The sequence below is a fragment of the Nerophis lumbriciformis genome, linkage group LG20, assembly GCF_033978685.3.
Source record: "Nerophis lumbriciformis linkage group LG20, RoL_Nlum_v2.1, whole genome shotgun sequence".
NCBI lineage: Eukaryota > Metazoa > Chordata > Actinopteri > Syngnathiformes > Syngnathidae > Nerophis > Nerophis lumbriciformis.
This window is the reverse complement of record NC_084567.2, coordinates 12,402,501-12,415,570: the sequence shown is the minus strand read 5'-3', so window position 1 is coordinate 12,415,570 and position 13,070 is coordinate 12,402,501. Positions and strand designations below refer to the sequence as shown.

Here is a 13,070-nt window from a genome sequence, read left to right as displayed (position 1 = left end):
AAACAAGGCTTATCAGAAAACAACAGGAAGCTTACGTAATCAACCTGCTGCTGCCCGCCTCATATAAAAGTGAACTTTAGTCTTCCTTCCCGAGAGCTGCTCTTACCATCCAACACACGCCAAGTCCGGGTAAGTCTCACTGGGTCGACTCTATTCTTTCATTAATTCTTTCATTTCATTTATTAATTTATTTCAGGCAATGACATTTCAAAAAAAAAAAAAAAGTACAAGGTAGACAATACATAATAATATAAATTTATATAATGCAAAATGTAATGTACAATATGTAAGAATGATTGTCCAGTTTTGCCTGAAAGGGAGTGGGAAGAAGATAACTTATTTAATCTCACCCTCAGTTCTCAATTCAGTGATTAATACATTTTGTTTAAAGATTATACAAATGTTGTATCATAGTGGCATTACCACAGGTAACAATAATTATTACATTGTATCAACAATTTGTATCAACAATGTAGGAAGAATGAATATACCAACAAAGGTAATAGACAAAATACCAACAATGGTAATAGACAACATAACAATAATGGTAATGAAACATTGAGCACATGTTAACACTATGAGTACAACAGCAGGTCAAATTAAAGACCCTCATCTCTATATTTGAACCAGACCCCATGTTTGTATAATAGTTTAAATCGATTAATAGTTTGGCATTGCTTGTGTTGTAAGTCCAGTTTGTTCCATAGTTTTACTCCGCATACAGACACACAAAAAACGTTTACGAGTGGTTTGAGCTCTCGGCAATGAGAAATATCCAAAGCCTCTCAAGTTATGAGCCTGCACTCGTCTTAAAAAAAAACGTTGTAGATTAGGCGGCAACAATTTGTTAAATGCTTTATATAAGATTATTAATGTATTATATTTAACAAGGTCATCAAATTTGAGCAACTTTGATTGCATAAACAGATTATGAGTATGTTCTAATAAACCAACGTTGTGAATGATCCGCACTGTTTTTTTCTGTCATATGATCAGAGGATTAATTATGTTGTGGTAAGTATTTCCTAGTGATGGGTCCGGCAACACCGATGCATCGGCGCATGCGTCGAGCTCATAGAGCGAAACCCTGTGTCGGTGCGCGTACCGCTTTTAGAAAGTCACGTGACCGATCATGAGCTGTTTTGGTCACGTGACCGATACGCGAACTGTGTCGCACTGACGCCTCCTCTGTGCCCTGTGAGCGGGTCTTTTCTACAGCCGGTGAAATAATAACTAAGAAGATAAATCGTCTAAAATGTAATACGTCGGAAAAACTTTTTTTTAAATTTTTTTTATAAAAATGTGTAAAAAATAAAATTAAAAAAATACCCAGTCCACAATCATCCACAACACGTTCTCTTAGATTTCCATGTTATGATACATGTTCACATTATTTATTGACTGTATCTAAAAAAGATAAAAATATATTTTTATTTAAATGAAGATATGAAATAATCCTAAATGAAATACAATGACTTGGTTTATATTATTGTATATACTAGGGCAGGGGTCACCAACGCGGTGCCCGCGGTCACCAGGTAGCCCGTAAGGACCAGATCAGTCGCCCGCTGGCCTGTTCTAAAAATAGCTCAAAGAGCAGCACTTACCAGTGAGCTGCCTCTATTTTTTAAATTGTATTTATTTACTAGCAAGCTGGTCTCGCTTTGCTCGACATTTTTAATTCTAAAAGAGACAAAACTCAAATAGAATTTGAAAATTCAAGAAAATATTTTAAAGACTTGGTCTTCACTTGGAATAAGCGGTAGAAAATGGATGGATGGATGGGTCTTCACTTGTTTAAATAAATTCATTTATTTTTTACTTTGCTTCTTATTACTTTTAGAAATACAATTTTAGAGAAAAAATACAACCTTAAAAATGATTTTAGGATTTTTAAACAAATATACCTTTTTACCTTTTAAATTTCTTCCTCTTCTTTCCTGACAATTTAAATCAATGTTCAAGTCAATTTATTTATTTTTTATTGTAAAGAATAATAAATATTTTGCTTCTGTTTTTTCGACAAAGAATATTTGTGAAATATTTCTTCAAACTTACTATGATTAAAATTCAAAAAAAATATTCTGGCAAATCTAGAAAATCTGTAGAATCAAATTTAAATCTTATTTCAAAGTATTTTGAATTTCTTTTAAAATTTTTGTTCTGGAAAATCTAGAAGAAATACTGATTTGTCTTTGTTAGAAATATAGCTTGGTCCAATTTGTTAAATATTCTAACAAAGTGCAGATTGGATTTTAACCAATTTAAAACATGTCATCAAAATTCTAAAATGTATCTTAATCAGGAAAAATTACTAATGATGTTCCACAAATTATTTTTTTAATTTTTTCAAAAAGATTCAAATAAGCTAGTTTTTCTCTTCTTTTTGTCGGTTGAATTTTGAATTATAAAGAGTCGAAATTGAAGATAAACTATGTTTCAAAATTTTATTTTACATTTTTTCTTGTTTTCTCCTCTTTTAAACCGTTCAATTAAGTGTTTTTTTCATCATTTATTCTCTACAAAAAACCTTCTGTAAAAGGAAAAAAATAGACAGAAATACCCATTTTTTTATATATATAAATTTATTTATTTAGCTATTCTTGTTTAAATCACACTTATGTGTAACTTACAAATGACAATATATTTATGTATTTAAGTGTGTATCAAACTGGTAGCCCTTCGCATTAATCAGTACCCAAGAAGTAGTTTTTGGTTTCAAAAAGGTTGGTGACCCCTGTACTATAGCATAAAATCAGTGTCAGTTGAGTCGGTCCATAGGTTGCCTGTAGGGATTTTTAATGTCCAGCAGATGTCAGTATTTAGTGACACAGTATCGACACAGTATCAATACAGTTTTGCAATGTGTCGAAACGCTTCATGACGCCTCATCAACCCATCACTAGTATTCCCCCATACTGTCAGGCTGTGTAGGTGACGAACCCCAAGATGCAGAGAAGGCGGCAGGCATTGTGCGGGAAAACATTATTTAATGTTCAAAAAATAAAGAATAAAGAAAAGACACCAACCAGGAACTAGGAATGGACAAACTGGAAACAGTGAACAAGTAGTGATGGGTCCGGCAACACCGATGCATCGGCGCATGCGTCGAGCTCAAAGAGCGAAACCCTGTGTCGGTGCGCGTACCGCTTTTAGAAAGTCACGTGACCGATCATGAGCTGTTTTGGTCACGTGACCGATACGCGAACTGTGTCGCACTGACGCCTCCTCTGTGCCCTGTGAGCGGGTCTTTTCTACAGCCGGTGAAATAATAACTAAGAAGAGAAATCGTCTAAAATGTAATACGTCGGAAAAACTTTTTTTTTTTTTTTTTATAAAAATGTGTAAAAAAATTAAATTAAAAACATTTCCCAGTCCACAATCATCCACAACACGTTCTCTTAGATTTCCTTGTTATGATACATGTTCACATTATTTATTGACTGTATCTAAAAAAGATAAAAATATATTTTTATTTAAATGAAGATATGAAATAATCCTAAATGAAATACAATGACTTGGTTTATATTATTATTGTATATACTAGGGCAGGGGTCACCAACACGGTGCCCGCGGTCACCAGGTAGCCCGTAAGGACCAGATCAGTCGCCCGCTGGCCTGTTCTAAAAATAGCTCAAAGAGCAGCACTTACCAGTGAGCTGCCTCTATTTTTTAAATGTTATTTATTTACTAGCAAGCTGGTCTCGCTTTGCTCGACATTTTTAATTCTAAAAGAGACAAAACTCAAATAGAATTTGAAAATCCAAGAAAATATTTTAAAGACTTGGTCTTCACTTGGAATAAGCGGTAGAAAATGGATGGATGGATGGGTCTTCACTTGTTTAAATAAATTCATTTATTTTTTACTTTGCTTCTTATTACTTTTAGAAATACAATTTTAGAGAAAAAATACAACCTTAAAAAAGATTTTAGGATTTTTAAACAAATATACCTTTTTACCTTTTAAATTTCTTCCTCTTCTTTCCTGACAATTTAAATCAATGTTCAAGTCAATTTATTTATTTTTTATTGTAAAGAATAATAAATATTTTAGCTTCTGTTTTTTCGACGAAGAATATTTGTGAAATATTTCTTCAAACTTACTATGATTAAAATTCAAAAAAATTATTCTGGCAAATCTAGAAAATCTGTAGAATCAAATTTAAATCTTATTTCAAAGTATTTTGAATTTCTTTTAAAATTTTTGTTCTGGAAAATCTAGAAGAAATACTGATTTGTCTTTGTTAGAAATATAGCTTGGTCCAATTTGTTAAATATTCTAACAAAGTGCAGATTGGATTTTAACCAATTTAAAACATGTCATCATAATTCTAAAATGTATCTTAATCAGCAAAAATTACTAATGATGTTCCATAAATTATTTTTTTAATTTTTTCAAAAAGATTCAAATAAGCTAGTTTTTCTCTTCTTTTTGTCGGTTGAATTTTGAATTATAGAGTCGAAAATGAAGATAAACTATGTTTCAAAATTTTATTTTAAATTTTTTTGTATTTTATCCTCTTTTAAACCGTTCAATTAAGTGTTTTTTTCATCATTTATTCTCTACAAAAAACCTTCCGTAAAAGGAAAAAAAATGTACGACGGAATGACAGACAGAAATACCCATTTTTTTATATATATAAATTTATTTATTTAGCTATTCTTGTTTAAATCACACTTACGTGTAACTTACAAATGACAATATATTTATTTATTTAAGTGTGTATCAAACTGGTAGCCCTTCGCATTAATCAGTACCCAAGAAGTAGTTTTTGGTTTCAAAAAGGTTGGTGACCCCTGTACTAGGGCATAAAATCAGTGTCAGTTGAGTCGGTCCATAGGTTGCCTGTAGGGATTTTTAATGTCCAGCAGATGTCAGTATTTAGTGACACAGTATCGACACAGTATCAATACAGTTTTGCAATGTGTCGAAACGCTTCATGACGCCTCATCAACCCATCACTAGTGAACAGGGATCCAGCAAACAGGGACTAGGAACAAAAAGACAGTAAGCTACAAACAGCTACAAAATATAGCTTACCCCATACAGCTACACTGATATCGACACGACAGGTCGGAACGACATTAATCCAGCACTGACTGGAGGAGAAGGCAGGTTTAAATAGCAGCTGGCTGATTGACACCAGGTGTGGCCAGGTGCCAATCAGCCACAGCTGAGGGGACACAGCACTCAGGGAGACAAGTAGGAAATAACCAAAATAAGAGCGCCGACAGGAAATACTACACACACAGAGGAAAAACTAAAACACAACCATACTGTCAGGGGCAAGCCTGACACATACTTCAACACTATATATAAGGAAAGGGAGTACCAAGGTGCAGTATAGAGTACAGAGTGCATTTTCATTGAGGTATAGTTTTGCTTTGTTTATAATTGAGAGGCTTTTGGAGATTTTTGTTTTAATGTGTCTGACATGAGGTTTCCGTGAGAGTTTACGATCAATTATTACTCCCAAAAATGTATTCTCATTTACAATTTCAATTTGGGTACCATCAATACTTATTTTCTGTTCAGACGTTATGTTGCGATTTCCAAACATCACTATCTTAGTTTTATTTGTATTCATTGAGGATAATTAATTTGTGTCCATCCATTTTTTTTACTATGTTTAGTTCTGTGTTTACTGTATTTATGAGCTCTTTATAGTCATCACTACTGTAGAATATATTTGTGTCGTCTGCAAATAGTATACATTTCAGTACTTTGGATGTATCATTAATATATACATTAAACAGTTTTGTGCCCAACACAGACCCTTGGGGGATACCACAAGCAATGCCAAGAGTATCAGATAAATATTGACCCATTTTTTACAAACTGTACCCTCCCTGTTAAATAACTTTTTAACCAGTCTCCATCCAGCCCCCTAATTCCATATCTTTCCATTTTAACTAGTAGAATTGAATGATTAACGGTATCGAAGGCTTTCTTTAGATCAATAAAGATACCAACTGCATATCTTTTATGCTCCAGTGCATTAGTCATTTCTTCAATGGCTTCAGTTATCGCCATTGAGGTTGTTCGTTTGGACCTAAAGCCATACTGACCGTCATTGATTAGATGATGCTTCTCAAGATAAGATTCAAGTCGACAGTTAAATAGTTTATCTAAGATTTTTGAGAACTGAGGCAAAAGAGAAATTGGTCTGCAATTGGTGGTCAACAGTTGATTTTGTAACTCCATTGTCTGGGATATCAACAGCCAACTTAGGACCAACATTTACAAAAAAAACTATTGAACATTACTCATATTATAATCTTCACCGTTTTCATCAATAAAGTAATCAGGATATGTCAACTTTGAATATCCTTGTTTGATTAGACTATTCAAAACATCCCAAGTTCCTTTTATATTGTTTTTGTTTTCATATAGTTTTTTTGATAATATAACCGTTTGCTTGTTCTTATAATATCAGTTAATTTATTTTTGTACTTCTTGTATCGTTGTTCGACTTAATTTGTTTTTATTTTGATGAACAGTTTGTAGAGATTGTTTTTCTTTTTACAGGCATTAATTGTCCTTTTTGTGATCCAAGGGCTATTTTCATTTTTTCCTTTTATAAAATATTATTTCACAGCGTAGTGTTTATTATGCAGGGACTGCTCGTATCGCACATGATATTACACACAAGTAAACACGCTACAGAACTGCTTGTACCACACATGATATCACACACAAGTAAAGACGCTGCAGGACTGCTTGTACCACACATGATATCACACACAAGTAAACACGCTGCAGGACATGTATCGCACATGATATCGCACACGATTAAACACGTTGCAGAACTGCTCGTATCGCACATGTTATCACATGCAAGTAAACCCGCTGCAGGACAGCTTGTATCACACATGATATCACACACAAGTAAAAACGCTGCAGGACTGCTTGTACCACATATGATATCACACACAAGTAAACACGCTGCAGGACATGTATCGCACATGATATCGCACACGAGTAAACACTGTGCAGGACTGCTCGTATCACACATGTTATCGCACGCAAGTTACCACGCTGCAGGACTGCTTGTATCGCACATGATACTACACAGAAGTAAACACGCTGCAGGACTGCGCGTATCACACATGATATCATACACAAGTCAACACGCTGCAAGACTGCTCGTATCGCACATGTTATCACATGCAAACCCGCTGCAGGACTGCTCGTATCACACATGATATCACACACAAGTAAAAACGCTGCAGGACTGCTCGTATCGCACATTGTATCGCACGCAAGGACTGCTCATATCGCACATGACATCGCACGCAAGTAAACACGCTGCAGGACTGCTTGCATCACACATGATATCACACAGAAGTAAACACGCTGCAGGACTGCTTGAATCCCACATGATATCGCACACAAGTAAACACTGTGCAGGACTGCTCGTATCACACACAAGTAAACACATTGCAGAACTGCTTGTATCGCACATGATATCGCACGCAAGTCAACACGCTGCAGGACTGCTCGTGTCGCACATGATATTACACGCAAGTAAACACGCTGCAGGACTGCGCGTATCGCACATGATATCGCTGGCAAGTACACACGCTGCAGGACTGTTTGTATCCCACATGATATCACACACAAGTAAACACGCTGCAGGACTGCTCGTATCAGACACAATATCGTTCGACATGCAAGGCCAAATTAATATCATACATGTTATTTTGCTGATATCAGGCCGATAGCCAATATCAATACCGGGTTGGGAAAGCCCTTAAGTCTACCACGATGCTTACAAAAGTCTAACTGCCCACATCCATTGCTAAACAGTGTTTGGCTAGCTATAGCGCCAAGGAGAACTCAAAGCTTGAAAACCTTCTTTCATTGTTAAAGTCTCCTGTTTTGACTATTTAGAGCGCACAAAAATCATCATCAATCAGTCATCATCAATAATCAATCGTGGATGTAAGATCAATGTACAAACAGCAGCCGCGGCTTGAGAGGCTCTCCTTTTTTATAAACAGCCTCAAGACGTCTCCTGATTCATCCAGCTCAGAAGGGCACCACACGTCCCCCCTTCACAATAACAGTGCATGCTCAACATCCTGTCTGGCTGTGCTAACAAAATAAAGGTTTCAAATTACACAAGCATAATGTAGTTAAAACACTTATTGATACATTTACACAATTATTATGCTTTGACTTAATTAAAGTACTGGTCAAAATTGTTCAAAGGTTCATTGTACTGATACATGTGAGGATTTAAGTTTATGACACAAAAAGCACACACTTTATGGAGGTAAAATAAGTGCAAAAGGCATAAAACTGAATAATAAAATTGAAACGGACAACTGAATTGTACTGTTTTTCCTACTGCCATTGTTATTTTAATATATTGTTGTTACTGCTAACATCATTGTGTCTTCCGTCCTTAGCAATACTGCTACATGATGGCTCTGTTTACTTCTAGGTCATCCTCCTTATGTTCAGGTTCTAAAATAGAAGGTTTCGGATTATCATTTGTCCCAAAGTAGTCTTTGTTGTCTCTTAAGAAGTCTGCCATGATTAGTAGTCTTGTTGCACTTAAAATGAGCAGAACACGTAAATATTACATGTTGTTGTGAATGTTACTACATCACATACATACTTACAGTGTGTACCGGTACATAAAACCTTGAATGAGAGGCAAACTTCCAAAAAGGGCAGTTCCCCTTTAGGGTACGCTGATACTTGACAGCGGTTCAAGTTTTTGCGCAACTTTCAGAGGGTCTGACTTCCGAAGTTCCAGTGATGAGTTTTAATCATCAGCATGCAAACCTGAGCAATTCTCACTGGCGGTCACTAACCTGACATGGTTAAGGAGCCTCCTAAAGGTCAACATGAACACTTTGTGCAGATTGCTGGAGTTAATTAGTGCTTCTTGCATGAGGCATCTAAACCGCTGGTGACCTTTGCCCGAGTGAAGACGGCTATTAAAGGTACGGCTGCGTAACATGAGAGGATATCATCACGTTCTAGAGCAGAAACACACTTCTGCTAAGCCTTTTGGGACAGAGCGCCTGGAATTCCCATAAAAGGCTGTTGAGCAATCTTGTTAAGCTGCAGAATCTGGGAGTTATGTAAGTAAAATCGGAGCAGTTGAAGTTGCGTTTGAGGGTCAAGATAGTCTGGTTTCTCTTCCATCCATCCAATCCGCACAGCTAACGTTGTTCTGTTTCTCGCCAGAACCGGCTTTGGACATGCTGCTAGCGTTCGCTGTGCTACTTTGTGCCTCCAGCTGTGCGACGGGAGGGAAGATCCTGGTGTTCCCCGTAGACGGAAGCCACTGGATCAATATGAAAGTGCTGATCGAGGAGCTTCACGGCCGCGGCCATGAGATCACGGTGATCCGGCACACGGACAACTGGTACATCAAGCCAGAGTCCGATTTCTACAAGACCATCACCTTGGACTTCTCAAGTGGCTTTGATCAACACAACTTTGGCTCGTTCGTCACAAGACTTCTGAACATGCGGCGGGAAGGCGCCTCGGTTTGGGCTCGCCTTGCTCTGGAGTACGAACTGGTCACCACGTTCTACGAACTGAACAAGGGAGTGGTGCAGACGTTGGGGAACGTCTTCGAGGACAAGGAAACAATGCGGAGTCTCCGTGACGCCAAATATGATGTGGTTCTGACAGACCCTGCCTTAGGCGGAGGGGTTCTCCTGGCTCACCGTTTAGGTCTTCCACTGGTTTTAAATGTCAGGTGGACAATTCAGGGTGAAGGACATCAGGCAATCGCACCCTTCCCTTTGTCTTACGTCCCTATTCCAGGAGCACTGCTGACAGACAAGATGACTTTCTTTCAGCGGATCAAGAACATGATGAATTACTTCTTCACTCGCTGGCAAATTTGGTACGTGGCAGACTCCAACTACGGGCCGTTTGTCCATCGCTACTTCGGTCCAGACGTACACTACATGGAGCTCTTCCAAGCAGCAGACATCTGGTTGATGAGGAACGATTTCACTTTTGAATTCCCACGTCCCACCATGCCCAACGTAGTCTACATGTCAGGATTTCAATGCAAGCCCTCCAAGCCCCTTCCCAAAGAGCTGGAGGAGTTTGCCCAAAGTTCTGGTGAACACGGCATCATCGTGATGACCCTAGGCACTCTAGTCGCCGATCTTCCGGAGGACATCACAGACGGCATCGCTGCCGCTTTTGCCCGACTTCCTCAGAAGGTCGTCTGGAGACACCAGGGAAAACGTCCGTCCACACTCGGCAACAACACGCTGCTTTTGGATTGGCTGCCTCAAAACGACATGCTGGGTCACCCCAAGACCAAAGTGTTTGTGGCGCACGGAGGCACCAACGGACTCCAAGAGGCCATTTACCACGGTGTCCCTCTGGTGGGCCTGCCCCTCATGTTCGACCAGCACGACAACTTCTTCAGGATGGAGGTGAGGGGCGTGGCCAAAGTGATGGACATCGCCACAGTGAACGAGGGCGACTTCCTGGCGGCGCTGAAGGCAGTGCTCTACGAACCGTCCTACCGCCAGAATATGACAAAGCTGTCGGCGCTGCACAGGGACCAGCCCATCAAGCCTCTGGACCGCGCCATGTTCTGGATCGAGTTTGTCATGAGACACAAGGGAGCGGCACACCTACGCACAGAGTCATACAAGATGTCCACCGTCCAGTACTACTGCATCGATGTGCTGGCCTTCTTACTGGCACTCGTGCTAACAGTCGTAGCTGTTTGCGTTTCACTGCTAAAGTTCTTGTTGCGAAGGTTGCTTTCTAGAAGCAAACTGAAAAAGGAATAATAGGACAGGGACATTTTGTTTAATAAATATGTTTTAAAAATATACGATCACACAATTGTTTTTGCCGTTTTTCAACATTAAACCTTCTTTCCTCGTTTTCTACCGGGTTTGAACGCTTCTTCGTCTTTCCTGCTTTTTAATTCCACTCACTTCAGCGAGTGCGGAGTGGCGAATTTATCCAGAATAAGCTACAGTGTTCTCAAACGACCATCAGGTCGCATCTGTGAGCAGATAATACGGTGTCATCAGCAGGGTTTCCCCTACCGCCACACGTTCAAAATAGTTTGTTTTTTTTCATATTACTGTATGTGAAAGGTCGATTCCTACCTTTTTGTTCCGTGACGACCAGCATGGCAAAAAGTGGAAAGGGAGTGTTTTGCATATTACCCATCATGCTTTGTGGAGGATTTAAATGGGTATAATTTGAAAATGTGCACTATATTTCTTTATAACGTCCACATAGTGTACGTTGTGTGCAAATGTGTGTGAACTTTCTGTGTTGGGTAATGTCTACTTAGTGTATGTTGTGCGCAAATGTGTGTGAACTTTGTGGTTGGGGTAATGTCCACATAGTCTTTGTTGTGTGCAAATGTGTGTGAACTTTCTGTGTTGGGTAATGTCCACATAGTGTATGTTGTGTGCAAATGTGTGTGAACATTCTGTGTTGGGTATGGTTTATATGCACCGTGAGGTTGTTAGCATGTGGACATATAAAGTGAGGCTCAGTGGAAACATATGGTTATTGACTGGCAACACTCACACTGTACACAAGATGGCGGCAAAGATGCTTGGATAAAACTTTGACCAGACTATAACTAGGAACATCTGGGTTTGGATGACCCTGCCTTATATGTATTACAGTACAATATAGCGCTTTTTGCTAGCTTTTTAGCTAATTTTGTATGTTTGAACCAAAAAAATCATCACTTAACGTCTCTTATATTAGTATGCTAATGTTTTATGCTAGCCTTTAAGCTACTTTTGTATGTTTACACCTAAAAATAGTGAATTTTAATACCTGGCGCCATTTTAGAAGTACTGTATGCTAACTTGTCCTAAGTCATCATGCTAACATTAGCATGCTATCGTGTTATGCTAGCTTTTTCAATAATTTTGTTTGTTTAAACCTAAAAATCATTGATTTTAAAGGCCTACTGAAACCCACTACTACCGACCACGCAGTCTGATAGTTTATATATCAATGATGAAATCTTAACATTGCAACACATGCCAATACGGCCGGGTTAGTTTACTAAAGTGCAATTTTAAATTTTGCGCGAAATATCCTGCTGAAAACGTCTCGGTATGATGACGTCAGCGTGTGACGTCACGGATTGTGAAGGACATTTTGGGACAGCATGGTGGCCAGCTATTAAGTCGTCTGTTTTCATCGCAAAATTCCACAGTATTCTGGACATCTGTGTTGGTGAATCTTTTGCAATTTGTTCAATGAACAATGGAGACAGCAAAGAAGAAAGCTGTAGGTGGGAACAGTAACACAAACACAGCCGGTGTTTCATTGTTTACATTCCCGGAAGATGACAGTCAAGGTTTACCATTGGCCTGTGGAGAACTGGGACAACAGAGACTCTTATCAGGAGGACTTTGAGTTGGATGTGCAGACACGGTACCGTGAGTACGCATGCAGCTGCGGCTTCCAAACATTTGATCGCTTGCCCGTACGTGCGTGCCGCTATGTGCATGTCACGTACGTAATTTTGGGGACTTTGGGGAAATATATGTGCTGTATGAACTTTGGGGAGGTGAACGGTACTTTGGGCTGTGGGATTGAGTGTGTTGTGCAGGTGTTTGAGTTGTATTGGCGGGTTATATGGACGGGAGGGGGGAGGTGTTTGTTATGCGGGATTCATTTGTGGCATATTAAATATAAGCCTGGTTGTGTTGTGGCTAATAGAGTATATATATGTCTTGTGTTTATTTACTGTTTTAGTCATTCCCAGCTGAATATCAGGTCCCACGCGCCTCTCACAGCATCTTCCCTATCTGAATCGCTCCCACTGCCCTCTAGTCCTTCACTCTCACTTTCCTCATCCACGAATCTTTCATCCTCGCTCAAATTAATGGGGAACTCGTCGCTTTCTCGGTCCGAATCGCTCTCGCTGCTGGTGGCCATGATTGTAAACAATGTGCAGATGTGAGGAGCTCCACAACCTGTGACGTCACGCTACTCGTCTGCTACTTCCGGTACAGGCAAGGCTTTTTTATCAGCGACCAAAAGTTGCGAACTTTATCGTCGATGTTCTCTACTAAATCCTTTCAGC

General features: G+C 38.9%; 1 protein-coding gene and 1 pseudogene across 3 annotated transcripts in view; one reads left to right on the top strand and one right to left on the bottom strand.

Moving 5' to 3' along the window:
• LOC133619436 (SH2 domain-containing protein 3C-like) overlaps window positions 1-13,070 on the bottom strand; it is a 122,250-nt gene that overhangs the window by 87,347 nt on the left and 21,833 nt on the right. The window lies entirely within an intron of this gene.
• LOC133619439 (UDP-glucuronosyltransferase 2B15 pseudogene) lies at window positions 77-10,890 on the top strand (annotated as a pseudogene).